At 45.5% G+C, this 21073-nt stretch overlaps 1 protein-coding gene across 5 annotated transcripts in view; it reads right to left on the bottom strand.

Moving 5' to 3' along the window:
* Rhea (Talin_middle and talin-RS domain-containing protein rhea) overlaps positions 1 to 21073 on the bottom strand; it is a 44876-nt gene that overhangs the window by 21134 nt on the left and 2669 nt on the right. For 2 of the 5 annotated variants that reach the window (XM_070664051.1, XM_070664056.1), the window contains exons 1-2: positions 19034 to 19170; positions 10340 to 10462 (exon numbers count right to left, since the gene is read on the bottom strand). The gene's annotated coding sequence lies outside the window, so the exon portion shown is untranslated. Of the gene's footprint in view, positions 1 to 1260; positions 1354 to 4525; positions 6273 to 10339; positions 10463 to 19033; positions 19171 to 21073 lie in introns of those variants that run through there. The other 3 variants (XM_070664052.1, XM_070664053.1, XM_070664054.1) reach the window with 3 other exon arrangements.

The following is a 21073-nucleotide window of genomic DNA, read 5'->3' as shown; positions in this document are numbered from 1 at the left end:
TTATGACTCGAAATTAACATATTAATTTTTAATAAAAAATTTTTTTTTGCACGAGAACATTGATATCCTAGCTGCTATTAATTTCTCGCGAGGCATAATTCTGCAGTCTTATTTTTACAGGCGGGAATACAAATATTTCACACCCCCGTGACGTTTGATGTCATTTATTGATTCGTGTCAGTCAGAAATCGATCCGTTTAGAAACGTCTTTCAAAATTCATGACGCGCGGGTGGATATTTAAATGAAAGTTTCAGCGTACTTTACCGGTGTACATTACGCGAATTTACTTTACAATGTTAATTTCGCAATATAGCGAGAGACGCTGTTACAATTACTCCGTAAAGTTTCTCTCGTTTTAACGCTTTTAAAGGTGATGTGAAAAAGGACCTTTTTCCTACTTTTTTTTTCCTATTCTCGCTTCACTTTCTTTATACCACGTCAAATGTATATGCATCAGGAACACTTAGTGCGGTACAAAGTGATAAGTAGATGCAAATATAACACCCTGCATCTGCGAACATTACGAAATAAATGCGCGAACGCAGCTTATTCGATGTTCATCGAGGCGCATGAACCGATCGAATAAACGTTCGTAAATAAACTTCCACCGACGCGTGACAAAAAGTTTAGAATACATTCACTTGTAAAAGTATGAAATAGTATATGCTGTTAACCATCTAAATTAAATGAATATTTCATCGAACTGGACAAATAAAGCCGTACAGCTCCTCGCAGTTCAACGCCGCGTATCGAACAACGACTTTATGAAACAAAAGTTTTTTAATATGCAAGAGAGCGGTTCTAAATCTAAACACGCCATCTAAAATGCTCTTCCGTCTCTAGAACATCGTCAGAGCAGGCATTAACTCGCGCGAGACACGATCGGAGCCTCATTTCATAATTTAAATTGCGATTACGTCCAATATCGTCAAAGTGTTAAAGTTCTTTAAAAATGAAAAGAAATTTTATAACTAAAAAATTAATTGTAGTTTTTTAATTGTTAAATTCTTGTTGTTTAAAGCGTCAATTTGTATTTTTTTTCTTTTTCTTTTTTTTTAATCGTATTATTAATTTTATAAAACGAGGTACCAACGATATTTCTCGATCGAGACAAGCAAACACCACGTGGCTTAGCTAAACGAATACTTAAGATAACGATAACGATAACGATGCACGCTGACGATGGCAATGCACAATGATTGATAATAATAAGGAAAAAAAAAAAAAAAAAAGATGATTATGATGATGATGATATTTACCTCCAGCGACACATTCGTATTGGCTTGCTTTAGCGGAGCCTAGCAGCAACTACATCTATATATCTAAGTTTGGCTATTGGCGACTCCTATAATACCCAGGATCGTGGAATGTTGGGCGCCGGCTGACGCCGTTTCCGATGCAAGCTTCTCGTGTAGAGATAATTTACTATCCCTACGAAGCTGCAGCACGGGTTCAGCTCCATTCTGATTATATTTATTCACGATCGCGATGAATTTGCGAAGACGACGGCGACGACGAGCTTCGACGGCCTCGTAAATCCCGCTATTTACATCGATATTCCATTAAACGACCAATCGGTGATCTTCAATGAACGAGATTACTCACAGACGCCGACGTCGCTCGAAACAGGATTAATACTCGGAATATATTAACAGTAAAATATAATTTTTATTTTAAATTAATTTTGAATCAACGAAGTATCCGCTAAATGTAAATCGCACGTAAAATTTGTAAAATAAAAATAAAATAATAATATAATTTACGGCAATAAGATACGAAGATAAAATCCGACAAGTTGAATTGAATCTTTTCACAACCGAAGGAGAATCCACATTTTTATATTTTCCGTTCTTTAGAAAATGCGCGAATCGACTGCTGAAAATCTATCAATCTACGTTAGACCGCGGTTATTTTTCTTGCACTTATCCCGATTGGTTTTACCGTACGACGAGCCTCACATAGGCGTCACTGAATCGCTTCGATTGCGAGGATCGATGGCTTCGTGCGAACTCGAGTCTCACGCAGCATCCCCGACCGCGTGTGCACCGTGGAGCGCACCGCGATCTTGCAGGTCTCACCCTCTTTCTTTCGTGAACACCGCGGGCGCGACGTGACCAGGACGATGAGGATCCTCCAGGGCGACGGATGGAATCCCGGAGGGTGAGAAGCGCGCGACGACGGGATCGAACCGAGAAAGACGGACGCGCCACTTCGATCGTTGGTCGGAAACTGAATGTGCCGCGGTTCGAGCTAAGGCTCGAAATGTAGCCGAGAGGGTCGGATCGGGGAGCCACCCCTTGCTCGCTCGCTCGCTCGCACGCCCCGGTCTCTTTCCCTCGAAGAGAATGCAGGACGTCCAGGGCGGGGGATGAAACGGCGGGGTGGCATCGGACCGGAGGGGGCATCGCTACTCCGCGATTCTCTCTGGGATCTACGTCGAGCATGTTCGGGGCTTCTGCGCACTAGTGCCCCAGTAACACACCCCCGTGCACCAAACGGGAAAATTTCGAGCGTCCTGCGAGCGCGAACAAATCGTGCACACCCTCGCCCGATTTCCCTCTCGTTCTCCTCGGTAAATTCGAGGAGTTTAGAGCTCTAATTACGACTTAGCCTAGCTAAGATAGAACTAAAATATATCCTACAATTTTTGATAAATTCAGCAACATAAATCATATCAGAATCCTGGCAGCAATTTACAATGTTTCTCTCTTAACTTAATTTTTCTTATTTATCGGCGCAATACTTTTCTTCTACATTTAAGTTTTTTTCTTATGCTTTTTGTCATTGCAAAATATCGATTAATTAATTAATTTTTTATTTTCTCGTGAATATTTAGTAGAGTCAGTCGCGCTCGAAAGATTGCGCTTGACTCGAAGCCAACGCTAACCAGAGAACTAGCGTTATTGTGAAGAACCGTAAGGAGTAGTCTACCGGGATTTCAAATAAACGTAAGCTCGCGTGTCTGGTCGAGTCATTTTAACGTCTGGACGTTTGCGACCGGGCTCATGACAGACGTGAAAATCATCGACTTCACTTTTGCCGCGTCGGTGAAGGATTAAAATAAGTAATGCTTTTACTACAAACGTCTAAGTGCTGCGAGAAAGCGCGCTGCTACGTAAAATCATATCTAAAAATTCGGCATCCTCATAGCGTATCCACGTCACCAATATAAACCCGGATTGGTTACCGTGTCTCTATTGGAAGCTCTCTATTGGAAAATGATTAATAATACTTGAATGTGTAAACAAGAGATTGCACGGCTGAAAACTGTATTGTCAATAACGTAATTTTATCGACAAAGTGTCAAACTCACAATCTATATCGTTTGCTCGTATCACATTATAAACCTTTTATTTTTGTTCAAATAATCATTTAGGCTATTCGCCGTGTCTCGTTCTATTCGCTTCGGCCGCAAAATTTTAGAAATCGCCTTTTATTTCTTCAACACACGCAATTTCGTACTAATTATCTTTTAAATAAAAAAATAAATAAAAAAACAAATAAAGAAATTATTTTATAATGCACGATCGTTTCCGCTTAATCGGAATTCTTAGACAGTGCAATTCTTATAAAATTCCGACACGATCGCTTGTGGGTTTGCGGGAGGTCGAATCTATCTCGTTTCGTCATTTAAAACAATTTCACGGGCCGGGCAAATTTAAAGGCAAAGAATTCAATACATGTGTACGTGAATGCCTGATTGTTATTACTGTAGCTTGCCTCCCTCGATATCGGACAATTTCGGGACCCCGGAAAGTCAACCCTCGTATTATACTATCTGATTTCGAGATCGTAGGGGGTCGTTACCTCGAGTCGCTCTTAATAATTGAGCGTGCTATCTCGATCGGCAATCAATTTTATACCCTCAACCTTGTTAGCTCGTTTGTCTGTTCAATTTTGAGCCTGGCATTAGGATGTGTAACTTTTAATTTTGATGCAAGGCGTGATTAAGGCGACGTAAAAAAATCTCTTTCAATAAATAAGTTGATATACAATATTCATTCGCACGTAATTCGTTAATAAATTAATCATGCATATTCTACGTGAATAAATTAGAAAGTAAAAAGTGATACAACAGATTCCTCGAATTTTTTTATATATTATTTGTTACCGAATACTTTCCATCTAATTTTATATTTTATGCAGAAAAGGTAGGTTTAATTTATAATAAAAAAAAAATTATAGTTTTGATTTTTTTTTTTTTTAGAAGCACGTTAAAAGTGACTGCAAAAAGTTACGTACGATTCATCACGCTTGACGTTCTAATTCACTTAATTTGGAGATGACAAAATCACTTTAGACGTATATTTAGCGAAAACCTAGATTTTCTGGGCAAAGTTTTAGTCGCTTTGGAGGTGATAACGCGCCACATCAAAAGCACGCGAAATGCGACAGCGAGAGAACGGGGGCAACGTTATTCTACTTCACTAACAATCGCTAAAGCTACGGTACGCAAAGGTAGCCGAAATGCTCTCTCTTTCTCTCCCTCGTTTGAATCACATAGCTGAATAATTTCTTACTCACCGCATCGGTGTCATTGTGGTGTCACTCAAACGCGCTCGGAAGATTTCTCGGACGGATTCGTCGCGTCCGTGATCGTCGAGCGCGAGGTACAAGCGCGAGATGGCACAGAAGAAGACTTCTGGTCGTCTACGAGACGGTTCTACGTGGTCGGGGGGATGATGAACCTCGTCGACTGCACGCTGCGCCGGATCTTCGGTGTATTCGGGATCACGATCGTTCGCCCCGGTCACAAACGGGAACGGTAAATCGGGGACTAAAGTACAAGGCACAGAAAGAGGGACGGAGTTGATTCTCGTTCAATCTGGATCGAGGGAAGTAAAGGAAAGGAGTAGTAGACGAAAGTCCCGGGAAGATCCGGACGGACTTGGATCCCGGTAAGGCAATTTCGTGGCTGGATCGGTCGTCGACCCGGAGGAAAAATAAGCTCGTTGGATAGGATTCTCCGTCAAACGCCAACGGAGTTGGTTTGGAAAAGAAAAAAAAAAAATCGGGACACGACAAACAGGGAGGTGTCGAACGGTTTCGATAAAACAAATAATTGACAAATAAAGAAAATTGAGATCTCAAGGAAATAATTTATTGTCGCGAGCTGGACGGCGATTTTAAGGCACGAGAAAGTTTCGGAGCGCGACAGCCGTACACGCTACATCGCGATGCTTTTCGGCGCGCACGAAGCAAGCGGAGGTGAAGTTTGATCTGCTTTTGGACCGGCTATACGCGTTTCTTCCGTACGACCGCAGACGGCGAGAAGGCAATCGGCCGAACAACGATTTAAAAAAAAAAAAAAGAAAAAAGAAAAAAAGAAAAAAAAATAGAACAACCGCAAACGGAACCACGAGTATTTTCCGAAAATTGCAAGCGAAACCGCACGTGTTTCCAGAAAAGAATTCGATGATAGACAACACGGTTTGCGCGGTCGAGATATACCGAAAACAATAACGGAAATTTTTGCTGGTAAAAATCTCGCGATGACTCGAGGGGAACTAAGAATAGTACACAGAAACGTAAGTATGTTTTACCTGAGAAAACCAGGCGAGAAACGTTACAACCGATTGGTACTTGCACTAGTCCGAGGGCCGGAACGATCGCGGGACGTATTTCACTGCGACGCGAAAGTGGAAGTGGTCAGTCCCCAGTCAGACTGGACTTATCTTCGCGAGGCTTTACAAACGGAACAAAAAAAAAAAAAAAAAAAAGGAAAAAAAAACAAACGAACAATTAAATAAAATAAAAACGGGCACGTAAGGAGATCGATGAAGATCGAAGGGAGATAGATCGAGGAGAATGGCTGGACCAAGGGTTCGGAATGGAAATTTTGGAATCGTCGATTCCCGGCGATGATGAGAAGGGTCAAAAGGGATGGGAGAAGAGAGCGAGGGTAGAGAGCAAGGACGAGGATGTTACCCCGACGGCTGTCGCCAAAGAAGTGATAGGTCTGCGGCCTCGCGCGCGGTACCCGAACCGAGGGCGACGTAGGGAACCGACGGGACACCCAACCTAGGGGCGCAGACGCGAGGGTTCATCGGTGGACGAGGGCGGCGACGATTGGCGGTGACCGTTCGACGCTGCCCCGCTTCCTCGTCCTCCGCCAATTCGCGAGGGGGTGAGTCGTTCGTTCGCCGAAGCCCCCTACTACCCCCATCGCCGCGGGAGAATCTCACGCGCGCGGGGGTGCAGCAGCGTGATGCCGACCCCTTCGAAATTTGAGTGTCGTATCGCGCTATAGGACATCGCTGGCCCTTTTTCGCCGTTGTCCCCCTCCCCCTCCTCCCTCTCCCCCTCGCAAAAGGGCGAGCGTGTTTGCGCCGCGACTTTGCGCCATCGGGCCAAGACCCGGCGACGGATTTGGCAGTAAATTGCAGTAATCGAGATGACACCGGCCGAATTTATAGGACGATTACGAGGATGCAGTTGCAATTAAACTAATGATGTCGCTGGGAAGACCTCAACTCGGTACCTCGGTCAATCTTTCGGTGCCGCCGAATTCAAATGCGAACGTTTACAATTCGCACGTGCGTTGCGCTCGCTGCGCAAACACAATTACTGAGTGATTAATCGAGTAGTTTACAAAGCAGCTATTTGCACTTGTACCTTTTGCATCCCTGTGAATTTGACTTTTTACAGCGAGGTAAAAAGTTAAAATCATTGATATTTAATTTCGTGGGAAATAAATAATTACCTTCCTCGGAAAGAAAAGCGCGGCTTCTACAAGTATTACTTTTTCATAAACAGATGCAATATACATGTTGGTTTTTGCCTGAATCTCGTTTCTTTCGTTTCCCGACGTAAGAATTTTTAACAAAATCTCACACAAAGAAAAAAAAAAATTTTTTAATTAAGTAAAACGTTACACCGCGCGCATGTTACAGTGTACTTTTCACTAAACATTTCCGTTTCAATGTTACTCGGATACGATCAGCAAGAAAACAATACAGATTTACATGCATCGATGTGGAAGCCAAATTTATTTACGCCACACGGCCGGAGATACCTATCGCTTAAATTACGAAAATTAATTATGCGCTAATAAGTATAAAAAGCGTGCCGAGGGATATGTACGTCCAGCGTAAACAGCAATATCATCTCAGGTGGCGTGCACAGCGAATGACAAAAAATGATAATGCAAATCTGAGAAGAAAATCACCGCGTCAACCTATAACTTTTTCGAGGGTGGCACTTGAGCCTTTTGCCGGATTCGCGGTGTCGCAAAAAAAAATAAAAAAATAAAAAACCCACTTCTTCCCCTTGTTATCTAATGGCAAAACATTGTAGATATTTTCGCGTTCAGCGATCAATCCGTCTGATCCTTAAGTTTCGTTTTCCAGGCGTATATCTTTTTATATTTCCCTCCCGTATTTTGTCATCGAGCTGCGCGCAATTCGACACGCATTCCACGTATCTAGCCGGCATTTATTTAAATATTCCGTGCGATAATCCAATGAAGAAAAAAATTAAATTGATTGTCGTGCGCGGAGAGAAGCGCGGCGTAGATCGGATCTGATAATTTTCTTAGACGTGGGGGCTTTAGGTTGTACGGAGATTCGAAACAGGCTCGCCCTTATCGGCCGCGGGACCGAGGGGCAGGGTGGCGGCGAGGGGGACGGTAATGCCAGGTCTGCAGGCGGGAGGTCTTCTGTGGAAGAGGATGGGGAGTGTCACTCAGGAGCACGACGTGTAAGGGAATGGTCATCGTCCCGGGGGGTGAATTGAGATGTACAGGCAATTTATGCAGCGAGCGGCACTCCCGCCCGGAAGTCGGCGAGCGGTTGCTTGACCGCTTGCAAAACACTACCGAGCTTTCTTCTCGAGGGGAAGAAAATCAAAATAAAAAAGGAAAAAAAAGGAAAAAAAAAAACAGTTGTTCGCACGCGACCGAATGATATTTTCCTCGTCCGAGCAGCTCGGCCAGCTACCATTTACGATCAAAATGTCACATCCCAATTGCGGCTCTACGTGTAATAAATGCGAGAAACGCGATTATGTTAAACGACACGGAAGTAGACATTATTTAACGAGCTAAACTCGATATAATTTTATAACACACTCCCACGGTAATTTTTGAAGAGCTTAACACGAGGGAAGCATAAATAATGTAAAAATAGAGTTATCGGAAACGCTCGAAAGTGTTAATAAAATTAACGAATGACAAATGTTCGTTTGTCGAAATGAAAATGACGTTCGCCCCGAGGCCACGCGGTGGGACGTCGACGTGTAGCCTCGTAACGCAATTGCGAGCGACGGAAATGACAGAAAACAAGCTTCTACGGCCAGGGGGATGGAAAACAGAGAACGAAACGTATTCGTCCGGGATGAATTAAGAATCTACCCCTGAGTGTGCCTCCGCTCTGCTTTTCGTACGCCACCTCGCGCGCCCGCCCTGCGCGCTCTTTCTTTCCGCGGCCATCAACCCTTATCGTGGTAGCGTCAATCACTCTCTCCATACACGATGAAACTTATCGTTCGATTAATCGGCCTGACAATGCGCCTGTCGATTCGAGTTACCCTCCCGGATTCGCGCGCGTGCGGTCAGTCGTCCCCGAAAATGCAGCGCTCGTCCGACAACGATTTACGACCGGAAAAGTTTTATGGTTCCCAATTATACGACGAGATCCTCTCACGTGAAATTGTTAGTGAGTGAAAGCGTAAACTATTGGAGTTTCGCATTGTTTAAAGCGCGGAATGCCAGAAGAAGCCTCCGCCGCCGATTGCAAATTATGCAATTGTGAGTTATAATTTGTATATATTTATAGATAAAGAAAATCAAAAGACGCGACAGGGTCTCGTTCGTCGAGTAAAACTGTAGCGAGAACGTACGCTCTCGCGCAAGATATCGTACCGCTTATAAAAAAAATTTCCGGATTTTCTCCGAAAGTGCACGATTTATTTTATATCTTTTTTTTTTCTTTTTTTCTATAAATAAAATAGAAAACAAAATACTATCCGAAAACGCCTCTACGAAAATGGTTACGCTATTTCTCTCTACGCGTGCAACGGAGAAAAGTATAAAATGGCTGCAATAGTAAAAGTTACGATCAAACGTGGCAACGAATGTCATATGTTCAACTTGTCATATAAATCTACACGCAAGTAGAACAAGTGTTGTCGGGCTCGGTGCTTGTTTGCAGTTTCAATGTGTAGGCGACTGTAAGTTCGGCGCCAAAATGTCTGGACCATAACGTTTCCATTGTGCGGGCCATCGATGCTCGTGCACTCGCGAAATGTACATAGGTACCGCCGCGCACGAAATTCGCATATTCCAAATCCCGCGGACAAAGAATTCGCCGCGTCGCGTCGCCTCGCGTGACGCTTAATCGCGCTGCAGGAATTTTTAGTCGCCGTCTAGATGAATCGTCCACGCGTGGCACCGAAACTCAGGCGGGAATCCTCCGAATTTTTTTTTATTTCACGTAATTAGCGTACACTCGACCGGACAACCGCGGACTTCCGCGACTTCTCCCGTGAGAAAATCAAGGAACGAAAAATGGGAAATATTTTTCGCAAGGTTGTTTTTCATTTCGGACGATTAGGTATCGGAGCGAGGAGGCACGTGCGCGCTTCACTTTAAACCCGCCGCCGTGCTTAGGGCATTACGTTGCGGAATTATCGAAGATGAACCGAACGGGGCTGGGCTCACGGCAATAAAGGTCCCTGACAATGAACACGACAACTCTGACCGTTGAGTTTGGACCGGTGAACAGATGTGCAGATTGTATGAACCGCAGAGTGGAGATTAAAGATAATGCGGGGAGATACGAGCGAATTGGTCAGTGGAGACCATCGACCTTTTAACGCCATTTACGACGGGCCATTTGTTTATAATTCTTGTTAACGATAAGAACAACGTGATAAAAAAAAGTTATCTTACATTTCGGGATTGGTTTCATTCTTAAAAAAAAAATATATATAGATATATATATTATGAGCAGCTGCAAATATTATTTAAATTCAATTAATTTCTCAATCACCTCGGTCTTATCTCGCGCCCTTTCTTCTCCCGTTGATTTCGAAATGCCTATTCAAATTTTACGGGTCATATTTGTCGCAATTAAGTGTTATGTTTTCGGGCTTATGGCCCAGAAATATTCCATATTGAGAACGGGACGAGCCTTCTCGCCCCGGTATAAATTTGGGGGCCTGCGAGGGTCACGCGAATGAGACGGACGGAGGAGAAGAGCAAGTTTATGGCACTTTCGTCTGACTCACGTCGAAGAAGCGGGATGCGCGGGATAGAGCTCACTTTTACGAGGTTCTCCGAACGAGAAAGCGAGCCGTGAATACGATTTGCGCGCCGGAAGCGATAACTTTGCCACTTACCGTTGCCTCGTTCCTGTTCCTTGCGCCGCTGCTGTTCTTTTCCTCTTTCTGGGTCCTGTTGTGTTGCGCAATCCGAAATATCCGCGTTCGTTCTCGTTCTCGTTGCTCGTCAGTCACGCGTATCTGGAAATTGTCGAAGGTAACGGAATTAGTTTCTGTTCGGTCTCTCGGGTGAATACTTAAATTCCAGAATGACGCAATAAAATCATCCCGGTAACGTTCGCTATAATATAAATTATATATGACGTATAAATTAAGTCTGATTAGAAAGTGCGTTTATAATAGTATTCCTTAAAAATTGTAGCACACAATGCGGTGCAATAAAAATTACGAAGGCTAAGTACAGATTTGCACAATGCAGTCTTCTTGCCCATCAATTATCCGCGTTCTGCTTTTTTGCCTTTAAGTCTTCGCGAAACCTCTAGCTGGCAAAACAAAGCCTCGGTAACCCTATCCACGCGACACTAGCAATATGGAACGTACCCCGGCACGTGTCATCGCGATGCGCAAGAAAGGAAAAGAAATAAAAGTTCCGGGAAACTGGTTGCCGCGGTGGCAGAAGAATTCTCGACGATTCTTTCTCCGCGAAAGACGACGGCAGACGACGGTGAAGAGGGAGGATGGCGCCTCGAAGATTTTCGCAAATTTCGGACGCGTCGCTGGCGAAAAGATGAAGAGAGAGGATCGCTCTTGGCGAAGACGAGGGAAACGGGACGCCGATGGAGAGACGAATAGAAACGCGGTGAGACAGAACGACAAGGACGCGCTGGGGAAAAAGGGGGAGGAAGAGAGAGAGACAGAGAGAGAGAGAGAGAAAATCAGAAAGGGGGTGAGTGCTGGCGGCGTTATGGCGGGCGCCGAGGGTGGCGCCGCGACGCTTTGGCGCCTTCAACGCCGAGACGCTCCACTGATGCTGGCTGCATGTACTCACGCACACATCCGCGTGCACCCTCTCGTTCCGACCTGCTCTCCGCGGCATTACCCTCCCCCTCCTTTCATCCCCGCGCTGCGTAATACACGTACGCGCGCAATGAGAGTTCGAGATTCTATTTCACACACGCGTACAGCCCATCCCCGATCTCTCGTCACCGGCGCTATCCCTAACCGCCGTGCGTACACGGACATTCTCTGCCGACGGGGGTGAATAGAGGTAGACGGCGCGTAGATCTCGGGGGAGGGATGTTTAGATGCGCATCAGAAGCGGGACTGGAATCCGTTCTCGACTTCAGGGGGAGGAGTGTGGAGGAAGACGAGGTCACTCGTCTCCGGCGACGATTCCGAGGGTGTGGCGCGCGTCAAGTGGGCCCGAATCGTCTATCTGGGCCGTATTCGCCCGATGAAATTAATCACGTCCCGCAGAGGCGGGCAGGCAAGATGGATCGTTGTTGACATCTTAAGCGCCTTGAACAACGCTTTCAGTCGTTGCGTCTTTAATTAAAAGGTCCCATATGAAGATAAATCGCCGTGCGATCTTTTACACTTGTTTAGAAATCCTCTGATGGTACCGCTAAAAAAAGAAAACAAAAAACTCGCGACCTCTTAAAGAGGGATGTCGCGGCCGGAGGAACGCGGAGCGACGTGTATTGAAATATTTCTTTGTCAAGGTGATTCACCGATCAATCGATGACAGAAGTCTGCTTCATAAACAAATTAAGTCCTTGCTTATCCGTTAAATTTGCTTCGTGCATCGTCGACGTTCAACTTCGATACAATTACCTTCGTTTAAGCAAATTATTTTTCAAATAAAAAAAAAAAAGAAAAAGAAAAGAAAAAAAAAGAGAGGGCACTCTCTGCGAAAATCCACGTTGTGTAATTTCGATTAAAAATGTAAATCTAGACGTGGGAAATGGAGTGATTCGTTTTCCCGGTGAATTCGCGTAACAAACAAAACTACGAAGCAGCCAACTACCTGTCAATATCCGTGACATAGCGCCCTGCAATCAACACCGCGGTCCACAGGAGGCAGGTGCCCTATAATTTCGTAGCGGCGGAATCGTCACGGCGATAATGCCGCCCGATTGCGGCCGCACAGCCGAATTAGATGACGCCGAGCGCATTCGCGAGCCGGCTGATTAATCGAGCCGAATCGGCGAAAAATTTCTTCGCCGTGGAATATATCGAACTCGAAGCCGCGGCCTTCGCTCGGCCGCAATTCGCCGCAGACGGTATTCGCGCGTTTACAGATGGAGAACGAGTGTGAGAGAAAGAGAGAGAGAGAGATATCGGTTGTTTGAAATTAACCATTGCGTCAATTACCGTACGCCCGGAGAGAACGATATGCAAACAAGTGGGCGCTTGTTATGCAGTCGTCGTCTTAAATTATGACGCGCGTTACGAACACACGATTGCGACTACAACGACGTCGAGGACGGCGGCGGCGGAATGAGTATCGCATTACGACAACGAGAACGAGATATAACAAGAACAGCGGAGGCAGAAATTGAGTTGCGGCTTGTTACGAATTTATTGTATCGCTCCTAATCCCGTCCGCTGGGAACCTCTTGCCTCGAATGTGCTTTCTTAGTTACGCGGGGCGTCTCGCTGGCTAATCCATTAACCTCGTCGCGGCATAACGTGAAATACAATGCCCGTCGAATTTTCGAAGCTTCCGCGCGACGCGCGGCCGAGAAAACGATTCGGAAACGAAAGCACCGACGTTACGCATCGACGTTGATTAAATTTTTCACGTTCGTTACGGGCGGATTTTTAGCTAGAATTAATATTTATTTTAGGTAATTAAATAACTACGTAATTGTCAGAGAATTTCGTTGCGCGACGTTGTGTCATCGATGACGTAAGCCCCACGTTGCACATTTTTTTAGGCTCGAAACACGAAATAATAAAAAATCACGAGTAAACGCGTTCTAAAAGGAGCGCGCGTGCGATATAAAGCACGCAATTAAATTGATTTCTTAAATGTAGAAGTAAGAAGAGAGAGGTGCGTCCTCCAGCTCGCTCGTTATCTAATAAACGCAATTTGGCGCGGTGTAACATCGCGAATAATGCGCAATAAAATACCTCGATCGTCGTAAAAATGGCGTGAGAGAAAACTAATAAAGTACGCATTGTGTCAGTCATAACGTATAATCCTGTAATGGGGGTTGTTGCACACGTAGGTTATGCGAGGATCATAACGGTCGTAAATCCGATGAGTCTTCACCTCGCGCTCATCGATTCGTGAAAGATTCTCGTTTGCTCTAATGACTTGGCACGTTCGCAAACGAGAGGTTTGTCGCCGCGTAAAGGTGACGCGACCTGAATTACAATGCAACAAAAAGCACCGTAAAAGAATCTATTAGATAGCGGTCGCCTTCTTTCGAATTCAATTAGAAATATACGGTGCTCGTGGCGACTCTAATCTCGAAAACCTAAAAATAAGCGACACCTCTCGCTATTAATTTTATTAGAAATTTAATTTGAGTGAATGCGGGATTGATTCACGATTTTCAGATAAGCCGCTGCGTTTCAACGTGGCAGATGAAATTGTACGAAAATCAGCGCGATAACGCGGACAGCGGGGACTTCGAGCTCGCGCTTAAATTTGCGTTTTCGTGCGGGTTCGCCGGATCACGGACTCGGCCGTATCTACGTAAGGTCTCAAAGTATCGGATCATTTTCAACGGTCTCCGACTCATCCGGGATGTCATCTGGAACACGCGTTGACACGCGTAAAAGGGCGGAATGGCTGCGTCGGCACATATCCTCGATGCTACGCTATCCTCGGTCTCTCTCTCCTTCCCCCGGTGATCTTTGTCCACGCGCCAACCGGTCGCGGACGAAATCTTCTAATAAGTTCGGTAAATATCGGAATCGCTTGTTATTTTTATGTTTCGCGCGTGCGCGTCCATTCGAGTCGATGACACGAGATGGAAGGTGTCTTAGGGCGGAATGTAAGAATAATCCATTAGACGCGCGTTGTAACCGAAAACCGGGCAAACAAGGGGTGGTCTCGGATTAAATGTGACGGATGGACGGCCGGGGCCGGCTTCTCCCAGCTCTCGATGAATGATCCGCCGAGAAAAATATCCGCCGGGAATACAAGATGTATCGAAGGACAGGTGGTAATAACGATACTAAGCGCGCGTGTAACCGAGACACTCGTGGCGGATTTGCGCGCGCGTGTCCACCGCTCGCGACGTGGTTTCTGAATTCGCGAGTCGGCCGATATAAACGTGCCAAGGCCTTAACCGAGATCGCCTTCGCGATTCAATACGCGCCTGCGACTATTACCGTCGACCAAGTTCACATTCGCGACGCGCTATTAATGAAGTATATGTCTTTTCGCGATCGTCAGGTAGCGGTGCCGAACCACCGCCGTTTTACCGTATATCTGGAAGACCGGAACGAGTAACGCGTCTGGTGCTGTATAGGTACGTGTATATACCATTCCAGAAATTCAATAACATCGTTGAGTGGCTGCCAGCGATGTACGTGCTGAAGGAGTGCAACCCTAACGCGGGACAAATAGCAGATACTCTTTCCTATAGAGAATCCACTCAGAGGCAGTCGATGCCCGCCGCAGCTTTGTCTCCCGTCAATCCGTGCTACATCTGGATCGACGAGCATCGATCGGCGAAAAATTGCGAAGGGAGGAAAAAAAGAAAGAAAGAAAGAAAAAAAAAAAAATTTGAATGTAAAACTTGAATAAATTATTACAAAAATAATCGATCAAAAAAATCTCGTTTTTTCCATCCACCCTTTATCCAAGCGCGAGCAACAAAAACCTGACGTTCCCTCGTTAATCGTGAAAGAAGCATTTCAACTCGCCAGGTTTTCCGCGAGAATTGCGACCCGCGGCTCTCTCGTTTTTCTACCAAGGAATGCCTCGAGTCGTGCCTTTAAATCAATGACACAATTGTGATCTAACAGCATCCATTCAGAATCCGCGTACGCGCTTCGCGCACATGTGCGGCCTTCGGGCCGACTATTATCAATGTGCGCGCTCCGGAGCGCAATATCCGCGGGGTGCACATGCACAATCTCTCTCCCTCCCGCCCGCGCTTCTCCGCCTTGTCTTTCGCGGCGATGACGCCACGAGGTTCGCGCGACCATAATATGCGTCATCGTCGCGAGCAGCGCGTAAGTCGGCCGGTCTTCTTCGCGCTCCATTACGATCTTCGAGGAAAAAGCTGCGTGTGCGTGTCCGGAGGTCGCCGCTACTAATTTTGAGCCGTCGTCCAGCGTCGAACTTACACACGCCCCGGACGTACGCAACGGTTATTAATACGCCGCGCCGAGGGTTCATATACCGGAACTATACCTAACCGTTTTTAACAGGCTTTTGTCGTAAATGGCAACGCGTAATCCGAGCGTCGCGAATTCACGGGCGACAGATACGCTTTATCTCGTATCCCTGGGTACCATCCGGCGCTTCTCGGTATTAGGCCCATGGAAATGTGCCATCATTGTTTTACTAAAATAAAGGACGACGACTAACCCCGACGTCAACGATTGCTTGGCACCCGAGGAGCTCGCCGTCGAAATTTTAGATCGCGGACTGCGATCGCGTAGCGCGGAATGAAATTATTCCGAATCGAAACGTCGACCCAGCGGCGTCCAGCGTCATTAATTACAGAGAAAAGTTTTTTCGGACTAAGGCTCTTCCGAAAACATAATTAAAATAAAACTATGTACAAAACTATGTACTTTTCCGATAAGAAATAAAATAAACGTGCGTAAAAAAAAAATAATTTGGAATTTTTTTTTTCCTACTGTCACATCTGATAATTATTAGTAAATGGTTTCGATTGCGTATTAAAAAGTCAATTTCGCTCTCGGTATCGTCGATACAGCTTCAATTTTATTCTTAAAAAAAAAAAAAAAGACGGGAGGGGTGATACTTGGTTCACAATTTACATAACGCAAAGTTTCGCACAATTTTGCATGAGTTGATGAGAAAACTTGTCGTTCGCGCGTAGAAAAGCATATTTCCTCGAATCGCACGCAGTTTCGTATATCTATACCGTTTCTGCATAGAGAAAATGTGTATCGATCAAAAATCTCCAGGCGTCGATCATTAAGCTTTCTAACTCCTACAAATTAATCATTATAATACTTGACATATTAATTTAATATTACAATTAAATCGAACTAGAGTAACAAATAGATAGGCGCGGGTGGTGAGGGGGAGGCGGGGAGGGGGAGGGGGCAGGGTGAGAGCGAGTGCGATCCTACGTGCCGGATGCTAGGTATGTTTCCTCCACTCCTCCCACCCGCGCTTTGTCCTCCAGCGGTCGCGCGAGCACACGTACGTACTTCGCATTACACAACAGCCACGTGCAATCTCCTTTACCGAAAATAATACGCAATTTGCGTTTAACGAAAACCTCGCGATAACGAAAACGATTCTCTCCTCTCCATTTTCCGTGTGAGGAGAGCACGTGTGATTCTCCGTGCGAGGAGAGCACGTGCCGGTTCGTCGGTCGTTTCGGGAGTTCCGCAAAGTATTGAGGCGTAATTTTTTTGGCTTTATTCGAAACGCGAGTGTCGGACAGAAATGCGCGAAGGTGACGAATAATTTTCGCGAGTAAAATCACGGTCGGGGTGTTCGCGAGTGACTTGTACGCGGAAGGAGGACTCGTCACGACGTCCGAACTGAGAGGAGAAGCAGGCCCGGGAGGCATCCTGCATCGGCGGAGCTACTTTTAGGTAAATATAAATTTTTTAAATAAAATGTTTAATTAAAAAAAAATTTACTTTTTTAATTAACTTTACTAATCGATGTACCAGCGTCTCTACATTAATATTTTGCATTTTATGTTACAGTCACCGCATAATTTTTTTTTTTTTTTTTTATAGTTCGAATAAAATTCTTAATATAAAATTTCCTTCGTGAAACTTGACGAGTATTCTAATCGTGGGGAGAAAGGGGAGAATAATTTTGATTAGCCTTATTCCCATTAAGACGTGAAAACGTGCTCGAACAGCGGAGCGGCGTCCAGATAATTGAATGCTCGTATGTCACGCATAATAAATTCATAAATTCGGGTTTGTTACCGCCATCAATCCGCGGTGCTCCGTTTCCAATTATGTCGCATGTCAAGTAGGGGTTGTACAATGCAAGTAAAATTATTCATCTACCATGAACTCCGAGATACCGAAACCCGCCCAAAAAAGCAGACGTTACGTCGCAATAGAGACAATTAACAGCTATTGTTACCGCAAGGATCAGACAGTCATTAGTGCTATTAAGAGACAACCAGTAAATTAAAAAAAAAAAAAAAAAAAACAATTAGGCAGGATGAGAAAAAATCTCCACCGAAATTATCTAAATCACACGTGGCCGATATATCAAAGCAAAAACTGGTTTTCGGAGAGCTCGAGTATATAATAATTAATAAAAAGTAAAAGTTTTGCGTCACGACGAGGCCATATCGCAGAGTTTCCTAGCTCGGAAGAAAAAAAGAACCGCAGAATTCTTTATAAAACACTGCGTTTAAAGTGATTCATTCAATTGACAAACTACTCGGATGACTCCCCATTTCTGAAGTTTATTTTATCGATCCGTCCTGATTTTTCATCGTCGATTTTCGATTCTCTCTCAGCGAAAGAATTAAATATATTTAAATATATTTTATATATTTCAATCGTGGATATAAACGCAAAGTCAAATAGACGACCGGGTGTAGAAAATTAAGTTTTACAATTATCGTGCATAGAAATCCGGCAAGTGGCGGCTACTTTACTTCGAAAAGTTTTTAATTAACCCCCGAGATAGCTAAATAGCCAATAATTTAACGCCCGATCAAGATTAAGTTGTCCGAGGGGCTTCGAAGAAGGCTAATACGGTTTCGTCCACAATCGTAGTACCAAGAATGGACCGTTAACGTTGAATTTCATCTATCTCGCGAGAGATCGGTGAAACTCGACGTCCAGGATGATCGTTAAGAAATCCGAAAAGCCAGGCCGAGATACGGCCGAGGTCGCGTGACACGTGGGTGGTACGAGAAAACAATCCCGCGAGATCTAGCTTCGCGGCGACGGATTTAGCTCCAGCGGCAGCAAGACGTCGGCATTTAATTTCTTGCACGGCCTACCTATTGATTTTCCGGGACACCTATTGTTTTGGCACGTTGCGCGTTTAATCGAACGAAAACCGCTGGAGCGCGGATATCGATAAGAAGCGCCTGACGTGCGCGCGCGCACGAGAGAAAGAGAGAGAGAGAGAGAGACACACAGAGAGGAAAAAAAAAAGGTAAAAAGAGAGAGAGAAAGAGAAAAAGAGCGTTCGCTACACACGAACGTAAATGCGTGTCACCCACAACGGGCCAACCTGTCAATCGCCGTCCCGTGAATCATCTCTATTTCGGGATACCCGCTGAATCGCTCAACACCGCCGTGCGTGCCGTGTGCGGCGCACGGTACCGACGGCGACGTCGGGGATCGCGCTCTCCTTTGAGGTTAGCTCTCCGCTCGGCGATTATTTGCCGGACCCCGAACCGGCGGGGTCCCGGTCAAGGGGGAGGGTGGAACGCGCCGTCCGACGTACGCGGGGGAGGCCAAAACTGCGCGGGAACGGGAGAACGTTCCGGGACGAACGTGTCGAACCGAGGAAGCGACGGTGGCAGGCAGCACGCCCATTTCGTGCCGTCGAGAAACCCGAACGGGAAAATCAATATTCGGCGGCCGCGTGGCCGCGCGTTTTAATCGCCCGCCGGCTGAATACGAGCCCGGGCGCGTCGCGCCGTTACTCACCGCGAGGAATATCCATAGATGCGCGCCGGTGCCGTCTCCGGTCGTACGAAATCAATTTGTCACTTCGGGGCGCACGGCCACTACGTCCGACAACACTCTCGCGACTCCGCCGTTCCCGGTTCCGCCGTTCCTGTCGTCCGGCGGCGGCGGTAGCGGCGGCGGTAACGGCGACACAGGCCAGGGCCGACCGACGCGTGGGAACTTGAACACGCCGCGATGCCTCTTTAACTCGCGAGACGACAAAAGTAGAAACGGAGATTGCTCACGCACGGCGAGATGTCTCATCTCGTGATTAATACAAGCTTTGCTACGTCGTTCACTGCCTGGCGTCGTCAGCTTTTTAAAAATATTTGCCGTGCGAGTAATTTACTGGATTAAAAGGAATGAATTAACGCGATGTAATCTTCGACAGTTCCGGTAATATTACGTCGTCCGTGAAAAGAATATAAAAAGTTTGTAGGAAAATAATATGTTGCGAGCCTCGACGATTCCCACGTGGGCGTAGGTGAGGCATCGCGACGCGCACAGCCCTACTGGTTCCGATGCAAATAACCTGAACTAAACAAATCTCCCTAAAAATACCGCCTCCGAAATCCATAACCGCGGGAAAGCGCGAGTCTAAGTATACAGACACGCAGGAATTAATCGGAGTCCCGCGCGTTAAACAATCCGGCCGCGCTTGTTCCTCCGCCAAAAAAACAAAAAAAAAAAAAAAAAAAATCGATTACTCCGTGAAAATGATCGACGATTGCAACCTTGCGACGAATTTTGCATCGCGCCGAACGTTTATTTCTCGCTGATTTTACTCGCAGAAATGTAAATTCCCTCCCTCATCTCCTTCACGACCTCACCTCTCGTTAATTCTTTCAACAAATAAAACGTTGAGCCGGCGAGTGCAACGTTCGGCATTATTAATAGGCATAGCGCATCACGCGCGAGTAAAAAAAGATCTGGATCATCTTACGCCCATTTTTATCAAACGTTAGATTAGATTAACGTGAATCTCGGCCCAGCTCACTAATACTTTTCCATATCTCGGACCTAATTAAGAGTCTTATTTTCTAAAAAAAAAAAAAAAAAAAAAAAAAGAAAAAAAACGCCCTTTTATTTTTATCTAAAAAAATCGAGACCAAGTTGAGTCCAAGATTAAAGGCAATTCGGGTAAAAATGGACATTGGGCGCAGCGCAGCATCCCTAGGGTCGCGCTTCGCGGACCCGCGCTCCCGTCCTGAACGTGCGGCGGGTTGAAAGCGCCGAACTTCCTGAGGCAAGTGTCCGAGAAGCGGGAGAGCGAGGCCGCACCAAATTTGGTCATGCCGGCCTCCTTCCAGGGAGAGAAAGAGAGGACAGGCTCTCTCGTAGTACGCGCTACGTAATCATCGTGTTAGTAGACGGCGATCTCACCGTATCTTATCGCGGGCACGAGACACCGACGACTGCTGCTTGCCGCGCGGCGGCTGCTTAAAAAAAATGCACGGAAGCCGAACTGTGCCGGGAGAAACGAGAAAAGTAGAGTTCCTTTCCGATGCAACCGTAATTTTATATTTTTAACGATGAATGCGATCGATTTTATTTATGACTAGCCGAATCAAATTTATTGTTGGAAATATTATAAAGTTAAGGACCGGGCTTGCTTAGAAGCAACTATACTATTCTCTTACGATTAGCGTGCCCTGTGGGTCCTACAGTTTTGCGCGGCGCATCGATTTCTTGCCGGGTCAACGAAAATAAATTCCTTGGATAGTTTACGCGACGGTAAAAAGAAAAAGGGTAGGAAGCGCGCAGCTGAGGGAGGAAAGTTTCTTTTCGCGGGAAAAGACGTCAAACTTTAAGGTTTGCGCTTATCAGGGTGCATATTTATTCTTTTCCCCTTTTTTTTTTTTTTTTCTTTGTATTTTGCCAGTTTTGGAGAAATTCGAAAGACTAAAATCAAAGCGTTGGCTGTGCAATTATTTTTGTATTATTTTTCTATTGAATTTTTTTTTTAATGATACTTATTAGAATAGAAATAGAATAAAATATTGATTGTGAATTTACTTC

This window comes from Cardiocondyla obscurior, linkage group LG12 (assembly GCF_019399895.1).
Source record: "Cardiocondyla obscurior isolate alpha-2009 linkage group LG12, Cobs3.1, whole genome shotgun sequence".
Classification (NCBI taxonomy): domain Eukaryota; kingdom Metazoa; phylum Arthropoda; class Insecta; order Hymenoptera; family Formicidae; genus Cardiocondyla; species Cardiocondyla obscurior.
Note: the sequence above shows the minus strand (reverse complement) of the source record. Positions and strands in the feature narration are given on the sequence as shown.